The 21,365-nt window shown below is 46.8% G+C and overlaps 1 protein-coding gene across 5 annotated transcripts in view; it reads right to left on the bottom strand.

Moving 5' to 3' along the window:
- The window catches only part of CLASP1 (cytoplasmic linker associated protein 1), a 178,594-nt gene extending 166,815 nt beyond the window's left edge, over positions 1–11,779 (bottom strand). For all 5 annotated transcript variants that reach the window (XM_086750739.1, XM_086750735.1, XM_086750736.1 and 2 more), the window contains exons 1-2: positions 11,681–11,779; positions 4,022–4,124 (exon numbers count right to left, since the gene is read on the bottom strand). The gene's annotated coding sequence lies outside the window, so the exon portion shown is untranslated. The remainder of the gene's footprint in view (positions 1–4,021; positions 4,125–11,680) is intronic.
- Positions 11,780–21,365: the final 9,586 nt, after the last annotated feature.

Here is a 21,365-nt window from a genome sequence, read left to right as displayed (position 1 = left end):
CCATCAGCTGGCCAGCACTAACACTCAGCTCCAGGAATGTAAAACGAGGAGTTTTCAAATACTAGGTGCTCAAGCTGTTTCCAGGTTGAATTCTGTAACATCCCAACTACACATATCCAGGAAACAGCACTGGCAGAGTCTACACATGGTTCAACCAACTGTGCCCATGGTGTCCTGAGAACCTAGGCCACACAAGAAAGGTCAGGCCAAACTTTGCCACCACTTGGAGGCACAGCATCATCTCTGAAGCAAGCTTTTGGCTTATGCATTAAAAAAAACCAGCTATATGTCTGGGGTTTGGTTATGTTCCTCAGCCATAGAAACTCTCTTGTCCAAGGACTTCATTAGGGACCCAGCTGCAACTTCTTTTGTTTTGTCTCTCCATCTGCAGCCAAACAAATCCCTCTACGCAGCCAGGGAAAGGACCCCAGGCCTGTCCTTCACCCTCCCACAGAACAGAACTTCCAGGATCACCATACTGCTTCCTGAAGCACTCCCCATCACAGGTTAGCTCTTTTATTTTAGGAGGGGGGTGATAAAAATCCAAAGTGACTTTTCATTTCCTATCTAATAATACCCAAAGCTAGAAATCTGCCCTACTTTTTCCACTAGCATGAGGAAAGCAGGTCAAGCTCAGAGCAAGGGAAGAGGCTGTGGAGCAGACACCTGGTTCAATAAACAACTGGAAGGAAGCTGGAGGCACAAGTTCACTAATTGGAAGCAGTGGGGCAGCAAATATAAATACTTTATGTTTGAGCAAATAAGCCCTTCGCAAAAGTCTTAAAACAAAGCAGATCTGACAGCAGATGAGATGCACACAAGAACCGTAGCTTGGAAACAAAAGCACACACACCACAGCAGACTTTCAGTTCGTTATCTCACCTCCATCTTCCCTGGCCAGACTTAGGAACTGCCACATCTCACCAACACCAAGCACAGCATCTAGAGGCAGCACAGACGTTTGTAGTCTTGAGCTTCCCTAACCCTACAAGTGCTGCCAGACACATCCTAGCTGCCTGCACTGCTTATTCATCAGGCAGTAGGAGACACCAGAGAGCAGGTCCCTCCATTCCAGGCAACCAGTTCAACACCCTCACTGGCTGACAGCAATCCAAACTGGTTCTGTATATCCGGGGACTCACCTCAGCCAACTGCCTGACAAATTCCACCATCAGCCAGAAGGGATTGTGTGTGCCCGTAGACTAAATTTCCTTCTCACCAGCAAAACCTCAGCCCCCAGAGCAGCAAGGAAGTATTAGCTGCAACTGCACACACAGCACCTAGGGCTTTAAGTTAGTGCCGTGACAGCTTACTGCTTGTGACCACTACCCCAACCTGAACTGTCTAAAGAGTATACCAAACTCTCACCATTCCACTTTGAGTCACTTCAAGAGTGATTCAACTTCAAATTCCCAAATTGTCAACAACACCCCAATCAAAGCTCTTAGAGCAACACCTTTTTTTCTTTCTAAAAGAGACATTTGTTCCAAACTAGAGGAAAGCCCTGCCTTTTCTTATTGCTGAAGCTAGTTTCTCACTTGTTTCAGTTTAGCATCAACTCTGAAAGCAGCGCTCTGAGCTTTCCCATCCTCAACCAAAATGGTTCACAACACAGCTCCAACTACTCATGGCACCACAGGCAAAAAAAAACCAAAGCCACTTCAAGCAATCATAAAAGCACAGCAGAAATTTTCCTCCAAGTCTCTATGTCTGTACCTTTGAATATTGGCCCCTGCCCTGCCCTCTAGCATGGGCTGGTCTTGCTCCTTGCTGCAGGCGCTCCAGTTATGAGAGACAGTACTACACACAGCAGTTCCTAAGCATCTAAGAGAAGAGAAGGGTTTTCACACAGTACGGCAGCATTTCACTGGATACCTCGCTAGTAGAGAGCCACTGGAGAAGGGCTCAGTAAGTGATGCTTAGCAGCTACCATGTTCTAGCCAAAATCTTTCAAGTTATCTGTGTGGCTTGCTTCTGGACTCCAGAAGCTGCACACATGTTCAGAAGGGGACTTGTCTGTTAAACTGGATAGAACACGGTGAAGAAAGTCCCCTAATTGCTTTTAAAATGGAAATGTGGAACTTGCTTAAACTTGAAAATTCAGATTATAGGAGGGTGTGAATGACTTGGTTACCACAGAATAGCTATTTTTATTAACTTCACACGTAGACAAGTCCCAACGTATCCAAGAAACCATTAGCTTGCCATACTGCCATGAGAAAGGAACATTCAAAATTTCAAGTCTTTCTTCTACGTGGTTTTCATGTAAGAGTCTGCAAGTCTCTGCCTACAAGAACAGAAAATCTTTCAAATAAACTAATATAAACAAATTTATCTCAGAGTTCCTCATTTTTTAAACATATGAAAGAATGCATAGGATAAAAATTATGGTGCACTACAGAAGAACAGATTTGTGTCAGTCTTGAGAACTGTAGCCTAAAGAAGATCCACTATACATTATGGCACCACCACCACCAAACACATACGGGGAGAAAAGCCAGAAATACCTTTGAATCCTGGGGAAAACAGTAACAGTAAGCCAAGAGGAAAGGCTCAAGCTGACTTGCATCTACCAGCCAACAGGTGTTTATGTTGCACTTTTTTTTAACCAAAAAAACCCCACAGCTTTTCCGCACATGTTAGGAAGTCTGTTGACTCCCCCTTTTCCTCACAAAAGGAAGTGGAAAAAAAATACTACCTGAGAAAGCCAAGACCCAGGCTGACAAATAATGAACCTCCCAGGCAATGAAGCATATGGCTGCTGTATCACATTAAGTTCAAAATCAACTGGGCAGATGCTCCCCACATAACAAGCTTTGAAAAACAGAAAGCCACAATCTCAGCCCCAGTGATGCATTTCGGTTCCTGCAGAATTTAAATGCCATGGTTTTCAAGTAGCCAATGTTACAAGACACTAACGATTTAGGATTAGGATTTTGAGTATAAACTCTTCCCACAGAAGCATAGTCACACAGAAGTCAAAACTAACAACTCAGTGGCACAGTTCCTGTGTTTGAAGCTCCTCCAAGTTTTGAGAAGGGTTGTGAATATAGGCTCCAAAGCAAGAGTGTTCTCCAGTCCTCCTACTAGGCTTGCAGTTTGCACTTATGGAGACAGACTGGGCTAAATCTGACAATGTCAACATGTAAACAAGATAATCCAAGAGAAAAAAAAAATATTCTCCCCACCACCTCAACTCTGTCACTGCAAAAATAAACTTCCCTCTTCATAAGTCATCAAAACTATCTGATTAGTCAAAGCCTCTGCCAATAACATCTAAATTTTCCATCAAGAGCTATCCAGCAGAAAGCCACTAGAAAGGTTTATGTTTAATGCCAATTTGGAGCTCAAAATTACGAATTTAAAGGAGAAAGCTTGCAAAGACTGAACAGCCCAAAGTTACTCAGCCTAGACACTACCACCATAACACCATAGAAGCTAGCACAATTCACAGCAAAGCAACTGGCTCAGCATGTAGAATAAGTCAATACAAATAGTAATAGGGAAACACTTGTTACCCAAGATGCTGTGGCAACATTGAACTGGGTACATAAGACAATGAACATTTTTCAGTGCTTAGAACCACCCCACTGACCCCAGACTAAATGAAACCGCATTATTTGCAATTCTCAAGTAAGACATTATCTTAGGATAACTTCACAGGAAAATTTAAATCTTCTTCCTCTTGCAATGAGGAAGAAAACCTGAAGTGCGCAAAGAATGCAATACTACTCTCCTGGGGGCTTGGCTATACTTGGGAGCTCTTCCAACATTACTATTGGACTTCAAAAATTATGCCTCATTCTTCTGCTCTAGGCATCAGGTTGAGTTACCATCTTTGTCATGTTTCACCATCACCTTCATTTGCCAACAAATCAGCAGAATCCACAACCTCCCCAGTCAATTGCTGTAACACAGCTAACTCAAGACCCAAGCTTGCTGAAAGACAAAATATTTCTGTCACCCACGATCACTGTAGGCAAGAGCCAGTGCTACTCAGTAACCAAGCCTTTCTAGTCACCCTCCTGAAGGTCTCTCTGTGGTTAGTTGTAACCCAGCAGTTGTAGAAATAACACAGCAACACAGCTGTACCAAGAAGTCTCCTTCTTCACAGCTCTCAGGACCTAAATGCATACAAACACCAGTTTAAAATTAGTTCAAGGTACATTAGACAGACATTTCCTTGAACTTCGACTTCCCACAACAAAGAACTCCTCTCCTCTTTCAGGAGATCTCCACTCTAACCAAATGCAGCAGTTTCTCAAGTACAAGAGCTACCAAGCATCAAACCTGCAGTGGTTCACCGCTACTGGAAAGCAAGCAGTGTAAATACTTTACTATTGGGTTTGCCAGTCAAGTCCTCTTGGGGTAAGAAGTTCAGAGCAATTAGAACAGCACCTAGAAATCACATACTGCAAATGGAGATCTCCACAGCAATGCAGTGTCAAAGTGCAGCTCTGCAGGAAGGGTGGAAATGCTCAGCCCTCTGTCCACTCAGTTCTCCTCTATTTTTGCTTCAAGGGTACAGCTATCCCCTGTCCAGAGGGGATTTGGTATCAGGCCTTTACAAATTATGACACTCACTAAGCACTCAATAAAACCTACTCTTCCCTCCAGGTGCAAGCAGCAGTGGACAAAGTAGCTGTACTGAGAGCCTCTAAGCACAAAGTATTTTTAGCTACTCAAACCCTCTGAGAGAATGAGGTGGCAAGAACAACATCAAGTGTCCTACTTGAAGAAGTAGTCTTTTTCTGGAGCCAAAGGGAGTTTGCAGGAGATATCCACCCAACTTGTTCACCTGTCTCCATAAGAAGGCAATAATGTTTCTCTAGTGCCTGGGAATATTGCACAATCACTGTGACTGTTTGAAATCAGTAATTAGTGTTGCCTTGTAGATGAGCCTCCCCCTAATCCAAAGATGGTTGCTTAGATTTCCAGCCTGACAACAACTCACGCTTTTCTCATTAGTTGACTGGACAGCCCCGTCCTTATCTCAATGTACTACTAAGTGTCTCTGCAGAGACTCCTTCCACACCCTCTACACAGTAACTTTAACTGTCTTCTTCAGACAGAGTAGCCACCACACCTCTAGTACTCACCAGGACAGCCTTGCTGACAGGCCAGGTCTTGCCCATGTGGATGCAGCTTCCCTGCTGGAAGCTTTATTAGGTTAAACAGAGGGTTTCTTCCTCCTCCCACAGCACAGGCCACACTAAAGTAGTGTTTGTAAAACTCCCTACTGCTGCAGGCAGTTCACCCCCAGAACCACCATATCTGGCTCAAGGCTTGCTAGGACTCCACTAAATATTACCTCTTCTTCAGACCTGCCTGGAGTCTATTAAGGGGTTCATGTTTAAAGTATCAGGGCACAACTCCATGCTATGAGGAAAACTGAGGCAGATTTCTAGAATGAAGAAGGCTGAAAGATTTCCAGGGCTTAAGCTAACTAAGGCCTTCTAGCCCCCACACAATCCTTCCAGGACAGATGCCGGCTGTGAAAGTTGCATTACCCTATCCTGTGTAAGATGAGATAAGCTTCAGATAACAGGAATTCTTATGCCTCCACTAAAGGTTAGCATTGCTGCTTGGTAACTGAATACCTCATACAGAGCTACTGATTTCAGCAAGGCATCAATCTTCAAAAAATCTCCACAGTAACAAAAGCTGCGGCAAATCAAGATGTCTTGCAGGTCACTTCAATGTGACCCCAATACTCTACACTAATGGAACCACTTTGCAGAGCGGGAGTAAACCCTTCAAGAATAGGGTAGAAAATTAAATGAGCTTTAACATTCTTTGTTTTCCTAATACAACCCCTCTCTGAAATTAGTCTGGTTTTAACTTTGTCTGAGACCAAGGACAAGTCTAGAATGAGCTTTCAAGGTCGTCTTCCTTTTTAACAGTTTGAGCGCTGAGATGCTGATCAAAAGCCTATGATGTTAGCAGCTGCTCTGTGTGATCCCCTCTTGCAGGCATCATCCTCATGACACTTTACTCTGTGCATAGTACTTAAGCTGTGGACTTGTGTGTACAAAAATATTCTTTTTCCCCCTATTCTAGAGATCTAACCTTACCTTAGGGCCTGCAGACTCCAGCTCTGACACCTGTGAGACCCTGGCCAACAAACCATACAGCACTGGCTCTCTGACTTCCAGCTCTGCTTTGCAAGGTGTCAGAGCCAAGGGTGCACAAGGCCCCCGAGGGGCTGTGAAGATGCATCCCAAAAGAATGGAGGTAGCATCCAGCCCCCTTCCCACTGCAACTGTAAGTGCAGGACAAAACTTTCCAGAGTCACTTCCTAAACCTCTCCTCCACAATTCAGCAGCAATATTGGATCACCTGGAAAAACAAGGGAAGAAAACAAGAGACTTTCACTTGTAGCCTCATGCGGGTAAAATGCTTAGCAAGGTTTGGAAGTAGAACACTACTAAAAATTACAGTAGGGTGGTCCATCACTTGCCAGATTCCTAGCAGGACAAGTGGCTTCACAGCACACATCTGAATCTTGCAATCTCTATTTACAACAGACGAAGTCCCTTAGGCTAAGATCACTAATTTAGCCAGTCCTGAAGATGGAAAGCATTTCTTAATGTATATCAGTTGAAGAAAAAGGTGTGAGAAAACCAAGAATCTCCTATTCAGGAGAATTCCTAATCAGGAACAGGGTAGAAATTCAGTGCCTTTCCCAGAGCCACTGCAAAGCAAGTCTCCAGTGGCAGTGGGAACCATGGGCAAGGTACCTTAGGGAAAGGAAAAACCCCTACCACCACATGCTGGTAACTGACCAGGATAATCTAGTTTTAAAGAGATCAGCAGGTCTGATAGAAATTCCATACTCAACAAATCCTCCAGGACCTTATTATCTCTACTGATGTACAACTGGCCAGTGTCACAGAAATCAGTAAGTTTTTGTGTACAAGTCCAAGCCAGAACTGCCCCAGAAAGAAGTACTTGAGAGACAAGTGCTAGGAGTAAAAATGACAGGTTGGAATGGAAAAATAACACACAAGATCGTACCTTAGGTACGAGCCCTCAAGGGACACTGGGTGTCCAACTAAGCACCTTTCAATAAGATCTCTTCCCTCTGCACCCTACATCGTTTTCTCAAAACATGCATGTGTATTTTAGACAATCTTAACAAAATGTGTGCAATCTGGGAGTAAAGAAGGGGAAAAAAAAGAAAACTACTTTGTGCAGTCTACATCTCAAATAAGTTCCCTCACAGAAGAGCCTCAGGCTGCTAAGCAGATACTACAGCCACAGACAAAAGCACCTCCAATTCAAAGACAATGACCTGCACGCATACTTGTGACAAGTCATGCCAAGATGCTGCTGATATGAAAACCAATCAGGCACCCAAAACTGAACAAGGCAGGAACTCGGGCAGAAGCCTATAGCAGACTGTTTGTGGGATGCAACAGCAGCAGTTTTTGAAAAAGTTTATTTTCTTGGTGTCTCTTCAGGCTTCCCAGTGAAGGTCCATCTCTTCCCCCATTACTCTAAACACAACCTTGTCTGCACGACAAAACAGGGCTCTTTGCCTACCCTTGTTCTGCAGGGCTGCCAGTCCTCATGGAAACTGTTGGCCAAGGACAACAGCTTGCAGCTGGATTTCAAATGCTGACAGGGGCCAGCAGAAACCAGCACGTAGGACCAGTTCAGCTCCAGGGAGGGTGCTGTCATTTAGCCCTGCTCAGAGGCTAATCTAGAAGCGCAGAGGGTCACCCTCTATGCTCAAGCATAAGCAGCTGCTATTCAGCCAGACATTTGCAACCGCACATAAGCCGATGGCCGAAGAAATTCCCCAACGCAGGCAGCAACGGACTGCAGAAAGCTACCACTACGTTTAAGATTTATAAAACAGTGGGTGGAGGGAGCACAGGACAATGAGGAGCAGAAAGGGTTTTTGTTTGACAATACCATGAATTGGGCTGAACTCTAGTGGCAGTTAAGAAACTGCTGGGCTAAGACACCACCTGCAACCTGACAGGCAGAGACACACACTTGTGACTTCTCCCTTCTGCTCAGCATCACTTTGAAACACGTCAGGATCAGACTCCATTTTCATTAGATCTTTGCCTCACCAAATCACTGTTGGTTCAATTTGGCTTTCTGAAATATCTCAGAATCTAAAGCATCTACAAGCAAAGCGTAAAAGAGGGGGTCCCAGCTTAAACCTGAAACACAAACGCTGCACCAGGGACTGGCCTGGTTTGGCTGCTTAGCCTATTATTTTGCTGGTGGAAGAAACAAATTAGAGATTTTTAAATCTGCCCACTCCCTTCCAATATACTAATGATGATGACTCTTTTCCAACAATTAATTTTGCTGCTCCTACTTGGCATACAGTTCCTAGAAGCAGAATGGACAACTCGCTCCTCGTGGAGCCAAACATGCAGAGATTTGATTAAGCGACAGAACAGGAAACCAGATGAACTCAAACACTGACCATGAATTGAGATCCAGTCTCTTGGAGAGCACATGCAGCCTCTCACATCACAAAACCCAGCTGTTGCCCTCCTATAATTTCAACAGTTTCGACTCCATCCAGTTCATTTGGGTTTTGTTTTATGCAAGAGTGCTAGGGCTGCCAAAGAGAGGAGAAAGTGGTGTCTCATGTTTACAACAGAGCCAGACACCAGTGCAGCACAGAATGCCAAGGAACTTGCATGTGTTTAGCTCTTCAGTACCCTGCTATGCAAAGCTCTTAACCAGCTCACATCAGGCTTTCAGCTAGCTTTGAGGAGTGATAACAGCTAGGTCCAATAGACTGTATCCAAAACACTGAGCAAGCTCTAGGAAACATGCAATGCAAACGTCAAGCCTGCACAGGTTGATGAAAATGAAGGAACAGAGCAAAGAGCAACATGAAGAGTACACCATTAAACTGCAGGGTAAAGGTAAGGCTGTTCTGCACAAGACTACCACAAACATCAGCGCTTCATCAAGGAAAGAAGTTAACTCCTCTTCTCACAGTCAGGCTGCTTACAATTTTACCAAAGTCACAGTCTGAAAGAAATTAATAGATCAACAAAGTCCATTGATTCACTCAGCTGAGAGATCTTCATGTACAAGCCAGCATTTTTTTAATGCACTGGCAAGTGCTGTGTGAAGGTGCGCTGTCAGAATCCAGGAGGAAGCTTCAATTACAACTGCCAGCGGAGGAGGCGTTAACAGCAGCAAGCCCAGTCCAGAGGCATGCTGATGAGATTTCCAGCCCCAGTCTAGGCAAGGCCCGAGATAATGAGACTCAGGGCAACACATGAGCCAGATCCAGAGTCATTTGAGGCCAGAAGGGTACTCATAATGGCAGGCCACAGCTTTAAATCCACACTACTCTCGCAAAAATCTGCACATCTGTTGAAACAGGGAGGTACATGTGGGGGAGGTCATTACTTTATCCATCTTAACATTTCATGTTCAGCCTTTTTCACATTTCTTATAACACAGCATGACCTGTCCCTAACACAAAGACTGTGAGGGTAAGATCTAGCTCCTCATGTAACCCATTACAGAAGTGGCCAGACTAACAACCAACAGCCCTGACCAAATTGCCTGATGGACAGGGAAGGACTGACATATGGGAGAGAGAAAATATTTCAGTTTGAGTTTCAGTGTTAAGAAAACTTGATATTTAAGTTGCAGCTCAGATTTAAGATTCCTACAGAACTTCAAGGATGACTGGAGGACTAGCTCATTCGATCGCAGGAGCTCTCTGCAATTGTCCCTCTAGGAAACACCACATGAACCAGAGAAACGTCTCCAGCTCACAAGCGTGCTGCTGTCTCACTTTTACCACTGTATGTTATCAGCCAAGTGAAGCAAGGCCAAACTGTTTAACTTCATGGCATTTTTCTTCTTGAAACAGAAACTTTTGAAGCTGTGTGATCAATTCCAAGGACTTCACAGGAATGCTACAGGCATCAGTGTGAAAAAAAAAAAAAATCCACTTATGTTGACAGCAATTTTTTAAAAAAAATGAAACAAGTGTGGCTATGAAATACAGAGAGGATCACCCATGGTGACACAGTTAGTCATTGCTCTGTCCCTCTCGTAACTTCCAGGCTTCAGTCCCACACTAACTGACAGGGTTCAGCAGAGAAAACAAGTACAAGCTGGACTTTGCCAAGCCCAAGACTGCAGCACAAAGGCTGGCTCCATACAGAGAGCTATGCTGCCATGATAAGGAAGACCCTGAACGTGACAGCACTGCCATTTCATCCTGCACTTGGTGTAGTCCTTTCCTCTAGTGAAAGCGCACCACTATTGGAAGCTCTCAAACATATCCAGCTGCAGCCCCCTCTCCAGTTGCAAATATCTTTTAAATCCAGTTCAGAAGCAAACACCTGCACTTCTAATGCCTTTGCAAGATCTAATTTGGGAACTACTCATCTAAACGGTAGATTTGCATCGTCAGGTATCAAACGACAATACTTTGGTTTATCTTCAACAGCACCCAGGTGGCATCAGGAGGAGCATGTGACAGAAATGTAACTGCTCAAAAGATGCATAGAAACGGGCCGCACTACTCAGTAGCAAAATGGACTCCAACGTGTTTCCCCAAGATGCTGACACAAGTGCTGGCACGGAGACGACATCTCTGCCCTACCAACACCGGCTCAGCACATGCTTCTTTGTCTAATCCGTGTCTTCTTTACTAAATGCTGACTTATTAAATAAGTCTGCAAGGGACAGAGAGATCACACCTGGGAAGTCTCTGCTCTGCTCCAACACAGGCTTCCCATACAATCTAGAGCCTGTCACCCTGCCTCAGTTTCCCACCTCTTTCTCCAGCAGCTGCGCAGGGGAATGGGGAAGGGGACAGCTTTTCCCTTCCTCACAGATATATGAAGACACACACATTGAAAAAATCTTAAGTATAGCCCACAAAGGCCTGTGTAAACACAGTGACAAATAACTACATTTTATTTACGCAGACTCAGCATCTCACCAAAGCGTTGTCGCAGGATTTGTCTACTGATCAAACCACCTCTTTGTACAGATACAAACTTCCAGTCTTCACCCAACTTGCATTAAAGAATTTGATAGAAATAAACGAAGCAAAACACAGCACGTGCACAAAAGGGCCATAGGCAAGAGCTGAATCCACCCAAATCACAAGCGGGTTTTCAAAACACGGCACTCCCAAGCCGTTACCATAACCCCGCACTGCTGCACGCACACAACACGGCTGCGTTTCACTCCCCTTACCCCGGCCACCGCTCGTACCAGCGGGGACCCCCACACCAGGCCTCTGCCCCGCGGCGGTCCCAGCACCGCCGCCTCTCCCGCCCCGCGGGGCCGGCCCGGCGCTGCTGCTGCCACCGCTCCGGCTCGGCGGCCCCGCTCCGTGCCTGCAGAGGAGCCGGGCCGGCCGCCCCCGGGGCGGAGAGGCCGAGGGGCGCCCCAGCCGTTAGGCCCCGGCAGCCCCCGCACCCCCCGGCTCCCGCTGCGGCCGTTACGCCGCTGGACCGTCCTCCCGCTCCCCTCAGGCAAACCACATCGCTGGGCCCCCCGCGGCTGCGCTCCCGCCCGGTGCGGCGGGCGGGGCGGCCCCCGCCCCGCCCCGCTCTCCTCACGGCCGCGCTCGCCGCCGTCACCACACAAAGCCCCCGGCCGCGCTCCTCGCTCCCCCTCCCGCCGCAACAGCCCTTCCCGCCCGGCGCGGTGCCGGCGTTACCTGCCGGGCGCGGCGCGGCGCGGGAGGAGGCGGCGGGGCGGGGGCCGGACGGCGCTCAGTGCCGGCGGCGGCGCCCGTTGCGCTGCATGGCTGCGCCCGCCCCGCTGCCACGGGAAGAATGGGAGCCAGCGCGCATGCGCCACCCGCACCCCCTCCGCGCCGGCGCGTCACCGCCCCGCGCCTCTGGAAGACTCCTGGGCCAGCAGCACGCATGCGCCTAGGGGTGCACATACACAATCCCCCCCCGTTCCAACACCTACCATAGAGCGCGAGGCGGCGGCTAGAGAAACGCGCCCCCGCGGCCCTCCATGGTAGGTGAGGGGAAGCCCCCCGGCACGGCGGCGGTGAGGTCAGTGTGCGCGGTGCGCATGCGCGGCACCTCCCCGCCGCGGCCGTTACGGGCGGGCCCGGTCGCCATGGCGACGCGGCGGGAGCCGTTGGGGCTGAGAGGGCCGCCGGAGGAACGGTTTCACAGGCACGGCGGGGGGCTCCACACCGGGTCCCGGCTGGTTTGCCTCAGCAGAAGGCTCCCCGCAGAGCAGTGTTCCCGGCGGGCGGGCCCAGCCGGCGAGAAGCGGAACTGTTTGGAGAGGAATTCCTGGTGCCGGGCAGAGCGAGCTCGGGGGCCGAGCGCTGCCGGGTAGAAAGAAGTCTGAGGCTGCGTGTCAGTGCACAGACCCTCCCCGCTTTAAACGATTCCCTGTTGAGGGAAACAGTGGTTTGTGCAGTCCCCGTTAAAAAGCTGCATTGAAAAGCCACAAATCCTTTCTCCTAAATGGAATGAATTGCAGTGCTTCTACTGTACGACTACGGTGAAAACAGCAAACTCCTCCTGCACAGGCTTTTCACAAGGACACGTTTGACCGCTGCCTTCTCTAGGCTTATGTCAGCTTCTCTTGTACTGGTTGTCGGGAACCTTCATTTCACCTCAAACACCCCCAGCTGTCCTCATCCTCTGTGCTGCACAAAGCGGCTGACCCCCACAATGTGGTGTAACATTGCAGCTTCCAACAAGTACGCAGTCGGAGCCATCAAAACAGTTCATCTGGAAGGAGTGTATGTGGAAAAAAATGGTTCCTTTTTAGTCATAACTTCATGAAATAATAATGCACTTCTTCATGGCTCACGGTTTTGTCACAGGAATGCCTTTTGGCAAGCACCCTCCAAATAACACCAAATTTGCTAACTTGTTCTTTTCCACCATCAGATTCCAGAGCAATACGTAACTGCTGCTTTGCATGAAGGACTCAGCACAGGTCGAACGTAAAAAGTGGAACAGGCTGCACAGATGTCAAGAGAAAGCTGGGGATATTAGTGCTTAAAAGGATGGCAGATCTGTGTAAACTGAAAGCAAGCGATGACAAACCAGCTTTAGAAATTATGGTGGTTCTTACCCCCCAGGCAGTAGCTAATCTCCAGAGAGCCCTAACTGGCTAAGTACTACCCAGGGCAGAGACACAGCAGCTCTGCTTCACCTACTGCGGCTTTCCAGTCTCCACATTGCTACCTGTGTGCGCTCAGAGGGACACAGGCTCTGTGCCAAGTGCTCTCCCTCCCGAGCTGGGCAGTTCTGCAGCCAGGACTCCAATTGTTTGCCCTTCTCTTGTTTTGCAGTCTCCTAAAAGCAGTTGATGATGGAGTACGATCATCAGTACATTAATAAAGCACCGATCATTCCACAGCTGAATCTGTTCGAACTATAAGCAAAGTTTTCTTGGAGACTCCCTCTCTGTTACCTAAAATACCATCGCATTCCATTTTGAGCAATAAAATTAGATTAAAATTGATCAAATAGTTCTGTTAGCTGCATTATGATAAGCAATATTTCATTTAGCTTTAGTAAGAAATCAATATTTGTGTATCACACATTTGCTGTGAATTCATTCTCTTCAGTGTTACAATAAAGAGGCATTTACCTCGGAAATTTCTGAATACTGCCTTCTGATATAATTGAGTGTTTGCCCCTTTTTTTCATAGATTATTACTTCTGGCAATTTTAGCGTCACTGTTTGGCAGTATAAAGCTTCATAAAGAAACATTGTGAAATGCAGTTGGCTTGGGTTTTAAGTACTTTTTCTCCCCACTCCTAGATAACATTTGCACAGAAAATATAATTTTTATTTCCTCTTTTGTTGCCAGAATTCAGGTGACAACCACACAAAACTTAGAAGCCTCCTCCCTGTGTAATTAACAGATAGACTGTGAACACAGTCTTTCTCTCCGTGTTTTCTTCACATTTTTATTATAAAACAGGTAGAGTCTCTGCACAGAAATAAGTTTCTCTGTCATTTAATCAGCTCTAATGTTTGATTTTTTTATGTTATTATATGACCATCTCCTTGGCTCCCCACAGAGACCTTTAGAACAGTTTATGCCTATACTTTTAAGATAACCAAAGTGCTCCTCGAGCAGCAGCACTAATGATGCCTGGTTTCCCACAGATCTGTGTTCTTTGTCCCTCTAATCTGCCCTGCTACCTCAGCAGCCCTACCCACCCCCCCAGTGTGTCCTGTGACGCTCCCCTCTAAGGGGACACGGGCAGCACCAGGTGTCGTGAGTGCGGGGCTGTACACACTTGCAGACTGACGGGCAGGCTGCTGCCAAAAGAACCACACCATTCCCGAGCTCCCTCCCGCCTTTCCCTGAGGCTGGCAATGATTATTCTTCTCCTCCAATTCTCATAAAATGTGAGATTCTTTCCTCCTCCTTAAATGATAAGAAGGAAAAAAGGAGGGGGCTAGCCTGACAGCTGAATCACATAAGCCTCCTTTTAATTAGGAAAAGAAGTCTAATACATTGTAATCTGCAGGTTTCCTTCAAACTTTATTAAAGTAGGCAGTGAGGGCACAGTTCTGATTCTTTCCCTTTAGGTTTCTTAAAATTAATCACTACTGCATCACTATTGCACTCTATCACACACTATATCACATGCTTCATCCTGCCTTCTCTAACAGAACACTGTCTTTCCATGGATTTTTTTTTAACATTCTTTTAGTCTCACAACATCTCAGTATTCTGTAATTCAGCTCAGAGGAGGCTCCTCTTGATTATACTGCGCAGTCCATCAGCTTTCACAGGGACATCAGTCTGCATCAGTTCTAGCACCATCTATGACCGATCTGTCATAGAACTGTCGTTCACAATGGAAACCCACCATGAAGGCACCCTGGGGTACCCCATGGGCAACTAGATTTAAGTTTCCAGGTGGAATCAAATCTGCACGGATACCTCAGCTTCTCCAAAGTTATTGTTAGGTAACAACAGTGCTATTTCTAACCAGTCCTTGGGGATTCATCCTGGGGTGCAGAAAGGATTATCTAAATGAAGGAAACAGCAGTGACTACTAGAAGAGCTGCTACCGTCGCACACGCCTGCTTGACAACGACTTCACTACCAGTGGCTTAACAGCAGGCATTTGGGATTACCCTTATAAATAACATACCTAGATAAAGGTACTTCTTACTACGCTCTCATTTCTGAAAGATCTGCATTTACTTACCTATCTCACACGTGGAGCTCCAAGTACACTGTTCTCTGCTTGTTGAGAAAGGTTTGGTTTGTCATGAGTAGGAGGTGTGTGCCTTTGCACATGCAAAAGAAAGCACAGTCCATTTGCAAGATGAGACAGGAGATCAGCTAATGGACATCTGCAGTGAGTGCGCAGAAAGCTGAAAGTAAGGGGAAAGTAAAGCAAGAAAGCTTTTTTAAAAAAAAATAAAGGAATGTATGGATATTCTAGCTTACATTTACTAACACTGCTCTTTCAAACAAAAATACATCAATAAAACAAAAACATATCAATAAAACAGAAGTAGTGGGAAGCAGAGGGATGGACTGGGAGGAAGAGAGGCTCTATTTCAGCAGAAACAGACTATACCTGAGTGACCTGCTCTTCCCCTTTCCTTCAGGGCCCTTTTGCACAATGTCTGCTCGGGAATCTGATGTCTGAGTGCTCAAAGGAGAAAGGTATTCATTTATGAATAACAGTATGATGATTGTGCTGGTTTTGGCTGGGATAGAGTTAATTTTTTTCATAGTAGTGAGTATAGGGCTATGTTTTGGATTTGTGCTGAGAACAGTGTTGGTAACATAGGGATGTTTTAGTTATTACTGAGCAGTGCTTACAGAGAGTCAAGGCCTTTTCTGCTCCTCAGACCACCCCACCAGTGAGTAGGCGTGCAGGGGGTGCAAAAGGAGTTGGGAGGGGACATAGTTGGGACAGCTGACCCCAACTAGCCAAAGGGATGTCCCATGCCATATGACATCATGCCCAGCCATATAAAACTGAGGGAAGAAGGAGGAAGGTGGGGAAGGACGTTCAGAGTTATGGCGTTTGTCTTCCCAAGTAACCATTACGTGTGATGGAGCCCTGCTTTCCTAGAGATGGCTGAACACCTGCCTGCCGATGGGAAGTAGGGAATTAATTCCTTCGTTTGCTTTGCTTGTGTGGGCAGCTTTTTTTCACCTATTAAACTGTCTTTATCTCAACTCACAAGTTTTCCTAACTTTTACCCTCCTGATTCTCTCCCCCTTCTTGCTGGGGGGGTGAGGTGAGTGAGCAGCTGTGTGGTGCCTGGTTGCCAGCTAGGGTTAAACCATGACATTATGTAGTTGCCCACGACAGCAGAGGCAGCAGCATGGCTGTCCCTGGGTTGCCTTCCTAGAGTTGAGCACACTGCCATGGAGACAGTTAGACAGCTTTATGTGCTGTCCCAGTTGACTACTTACATGGCTAAGGGAGAGAACAACCTCACCTAAGTCAACCTAACACTGTGTCTCTCCCTTTGCCATCTCCTGGCACTCACACCTCCTGCACACATCACCTGAACAGACTTGTGCAGTGCTAAGGAGAAGGCTGGATCGCTGCTGGCACAGAGATAAAAAAACACAGGCCAACAAGATGAAGTCCAAGCTTCTGGGTGCTGTTGATCCCACTCCGGAACGGGCTCCCTGTGTGACTCACCTCCCCTACCCCTCACTTACCTGTGAAACAGAGAACGAACTCCTTGTCCACACTGCTTGAGAAAAAACACTTGAAGCAGGGAAAGCACTAGCTACTTCAGATCAACATTAAATTTAATAATTCCTCGTTATTTCCTTTGCACATGACAGTTGTCACAGCCCCAGATTCGAGCACTTTCAGCTCAGACAATATGGTCCTGCACTGCTATCTTTAATTGGCACTTTCCTGCCAAGCCTCAGCATTTTACATTGGGCTTTTTCCACGTGAGAGCTGCCACAAACAAAGCAGCCCGCTGACCCACTTAACTCCCACGTGAAGGCACATGAAGCTTTGCTTCGGTCACCAAACAGAAAAGAAAATGCGAGAGCAGAAGGTTTTGATTAAAGGGAAGTGAGCAAATGGCTTCAAGGCTCATCGTGTGCACATGGGCATGTCTGCATGTGTTCACTCCTTGCAGAAATTTGGCCACCCAGGGAGAAACATCACATACAAAGCAGGTAGTCCTCATGCCGTGTGAATTGGGCTTGAAACGGGTTTTCCCATTGGCACGAAGGTCCTGTGAGCTATGTGACACCCTCACGGACCTCCTCCTCCTCGTGACTGCCTCCAGGGAGGCAGGGGACAGCTCATTCTCCCTGGCCAAAACATCAAGGAAGGTACCAATTAGTGTTAATTGTGGGATTCTTTGTTTTGTGACTGGAGTCTGAGCTGCAACCCCCCAAAACTGGACACAGCCTACTGGCAACAGCTCTCCACCCTTTCTGACCCCAGGAAGGTTTGATGCAGCAGCCTAGAAGATCTCTAGTCTTAGCAAGCCATAGGCACTACGTCTCATATTTGCATCGGAGACCATATTTTTCCTGGCTGCCCTCAGGCCTCTGGGAATAGATACTTTCAGGTCAAACTAACAGGAGTCCTATTTTTGTCTTGCACTTAAGTTTACATTAAACAACATTTCAGCCCCATTTCCTCTTCCCTCATAATTCCCCATTTACACTATCTGAAATGGATTTATCTCTTCCTGTGCTTGTTCTCTATAGTCATCTGCTGGTGTTATTTTATCTTTTTTCCACCACCCAAACTCTTACAATTATGCTCATATCTCCCTTTTTATACTTGCACATCACACATGCACATACCTTAGCAGCATGGGTTCTTTTAATCTTTGGAAAACATTTCCTTTTTATCCTCACCGGAATATTAAGCCAACTGGAAAGTGACACATCAAGGTTAGGAATGCAGTCTGCTCCTGACAAGGAAAAAATGCTGAGCTTTGCAAGAGAGGCTAAGTGGATTAAGATCCTTTTTAAAGATTAGGTCACCCTTCACTCCAAATGCAGATTTCTACTGAAATTAATGGAAGCTCTTACAAAATGCAATGGGAGGGCTGACATTGAGCAGCAACACAGCAAACACAGACCGGCAGCCCACTCAAAACCGATTGTCCAAATCACCGACTCCAAATGATTCTTAACAACCAGCTGATTGAACCTATACTACGTAGTAACATGGCAGGATTTCATCCTGTAAAATTATGAGCTGATGGGGAAAAAAGGCTGAGCTAGTAGTTCTCAGGATAAAAACCTGGGCTGTGATTCATCCGATGTGGCTGCATTGACATTACACCAATGGGCAGGTTTGCCTTAGGAGAATCCATACTGCCTCCAAAACCAGTTCTTTGCACTTGCAAAGCTCCTGCCAGCCCAGTCACAAAGCTCTGGTAGCTCCAGCAGCTCCAAACCTGGATGGTTTGTTTTTCAGGATACAATTCAATAGAATGCACTTTAAACATTGCCCAGCTAATGAGCTGCAAACATTATGTCTTTTTGTCGGATAGCTGAGGGAAAACCCTTATAGATTTGTCTCGTATTTCCTCTGCCCATTGCTTCTGGGCAGATGAATCCAGGCAGACCTGCAAATGCAGCCCAGCACCTGCAAGTCATACCAGATCCCTTCCAGCTCTCACATCAACAGAAATTAAAATCTTGCAGGTAACAAGGCAGCTGTGCTGCTGCATGACTGGCAGAGACCCCTGCGAGCTGCCCACCACACAACTGCCTTCTGCAGGGCGGGCTGGCGAGAAACAGTAACTCTGAGTACATGCAGCAAGCAAGAGAGAGAAACAAAGCACTGCCTTCACTCTCAAAATGGTGCAACACTTTCAGCCTTGCAAAGCCACCCTGACAGAAGTAACTCCGGTTCTCTGCTCATTCTAAAGAAACCAAAACACATGGAAGCTGCGGGAAACTGGCAGCAATGCCACACTGCGGAGCAAGCAGCCCGATTTCCAGGTCTGTACCTGCTCCCCAAGCCCTCCTCTCAGTCAGCACTGCAAAAACGCACAGAAAAAAAAACCCCAGAGCTTTCCAGAATCCCTATCTTAAAAACCAGTTTTATTTGTTCTTCTCCTCCCTGTTCTTTAAAATAACAAGTTTTAAATCCAGGCCAGGTCCTAGACTGTATGTGATGGGTCAAGTGCAGGGTCAAATGTGCAGCCACAGAAAGGAGGTGACCCCAGTGCCCATGGCTCACTGCAGACACCCACCTCGCTGTTTCAAAGTCCTGCAGCATTCATCCTCACAATCCTGCCTGCTCTCTTCAGCACCACAATTTAAGACTTATAAACCAGCATTTTTCTCCTTGATCAGAGCCAAGACTTGTGTAGGAGCTTCTCTGTAGCTTATTCTTTCCCAGCAGCACAGGAGATCCACATAGCTATTGGCCACAGACACTCAGGTGTGTAATGAGTCCAAGCCTCCCAGGACAGCCAGCATCTTTCTCCCTGCCATGTGCTTAATTAAAGCTAGGTGGGAGAAGTGATGAGAGGCCTTGCTGCACCCTGCATGGGAGAAAATGTTTCGCTTTAGCAATTCACACTCATGCAGTTAACCATTTCCTCAGCTTGCTCTGTCAGCTGCTGGCCTTGGGCAGGGAGGGACGAGCCTGGATCAGCGGTGACAGGCACAGATTGACACACAGAATGGCCCTCCTCACCCTGTGGTGGTCCCCCCCATATCTCTGGCCAAGAAGGTGCAGATTATTGCTGCCTGGAGTTGGACGATTCAAGACTTTGTGGGTAAGATCGTAAACTCTGGAAAATAGGATGTGTTTGGACAGCACCTTGGACAATGAAGCAGTCTGGTCCAAGAGACTTGTGGGTTTTCCTGGAAAACATCTATTGGAGATCACATCCACTGTACTCCTGTTACCCGCCAGCCCGGCTTTCACCTGCAACACCCTGCCTGGGGCAGGGATGTGCACAGCACCTCGTGCCATGCAGCCCTACCCTGGCCAGCTGCATCACACAGGCGAAGCGAAAACCAAACACCCCAGCACTCAGAAAGCTGGGAGAGGAAGGATTTGCTAGAGCTACCCTCTGCCTTGCTGGTGCTTTACTTGGAGAGGAGAGGATGTTACCCCTCAGAGCCACGCACAAACCCTCCCTTGCTCCATGAGCTCTTTGCAGACAAGTTTTAGCCTTGTTCCTCGAGGCTGCAGTGATTTTAAAAGCCAGGTATGCAAGCAAACAGGCTTGTTACTGGCAAGAGCAAGCGTCACTTTGCCCAGCCTGCTCTCTTCCTCCACTCAGGGCTCATAAGCAAGCACTGACACTTGGACCACGGTTTGCAGCACACTCCTGCTGCACTGTGCAGCCTGCGCATCCCACAGCACATCTAACAGGCAAAACAAATAAGAAAAATATCAAACTGCATCTTTAATTTTGAGCAGTCTAACACCACCAAATTCACCAACACCTTTTTCTCTAAAGGTGAGCATTGGCTTCATCATTCCTTTCTCCCCTCCATTTTGCAGTCAATTCTGCTTTTTCGAGCCCCCACCCCATTCCTCTTTTACTTCCAGTGCTTCATGTGCTAGGAAATGCTACGCACTCGTAAGCCCAGCTCCCCTTCCTGCAAAACAGAGAAATCAGAATAAATGAGGGTAAATTAGCACACTTTGCTAGCACATATGTGTTTCTGAGGCTTGAAAACGGTACTAAGTACATAGGTGTTCAGTAGACTAGCTCCACAAAGTCTTTCATTACAGAAAGGCAGAGAGCTTGGAAGTTATGCCTTGAAACCAAAGCCCCAACACCCATAGCATCCCAGTAAAAACAACTCACAGCCCGCCCTAAAATCAGTGGCCAGGAGGTTCATGTCTGTCCAAGATGAATGAACAAACGACTGGAGAGCTGAGAAATAAAAATCAGTGCAAGGACTGAGGCATAACTCATGACACAGCACGTCTGTCCACTTGCTATGGAAACTATGTTTGGCAAATATCAGGTGTCTGAATTTCTGCTTATGTACATCTCCCGGGACAGCAGTGTATTAATAACACAGGCAGCCTAAAACCAGGAACTATCACCAAGAAAAGCGATCCTTCTGCTCAGAGTTCCTTGCTGTAGCCTGAGTATTGTTGTTGTGCTTTACTCAAACAGCACAAAATTTTGTTTCCTTGCTTTTCAGATTTGCTACCTATGCTGACCTCAATTGAAGGAAGACCAATAAATAAAAGGAAGGGAAAGGAAAACTACAGCAGGAAGCAAACCTTATTGTAAGCACAGCTTTCTTGAAAGTCTTGCCTTCAAGGCCCGCACTGCCCTAGGAACATGGAGAGTGAGCAGCGAGCAGGGTGCTAGCTTAAAGGCACAAACCTCTTCAAGAGATCCGCAGAAGCGTGAGTCCCTGGAAGTTCACACAGCTAGACAGGACAGCCCAG

Source organism: Chlamydotis macqueenii, chromosome 6, assembly GCF_036417535.1.
Source record: "Chlamydotis macqueenii isolate bChlMac1 chromosome 6, bChlMac1.mat, whole genome shotgun sequence".
NCBI classification, from domain to species: Eukaryota; Metazoa; Chordata; class Aves; order Otidiformes; family Otididae; genus Chlamydotis; species Chlamydotis macqueenii.
The sequence above is the reverse complement of the archived record's forward strand: the minus strand, read 5'-3'. Positions and strand labels throughout refer to the sequence as shown.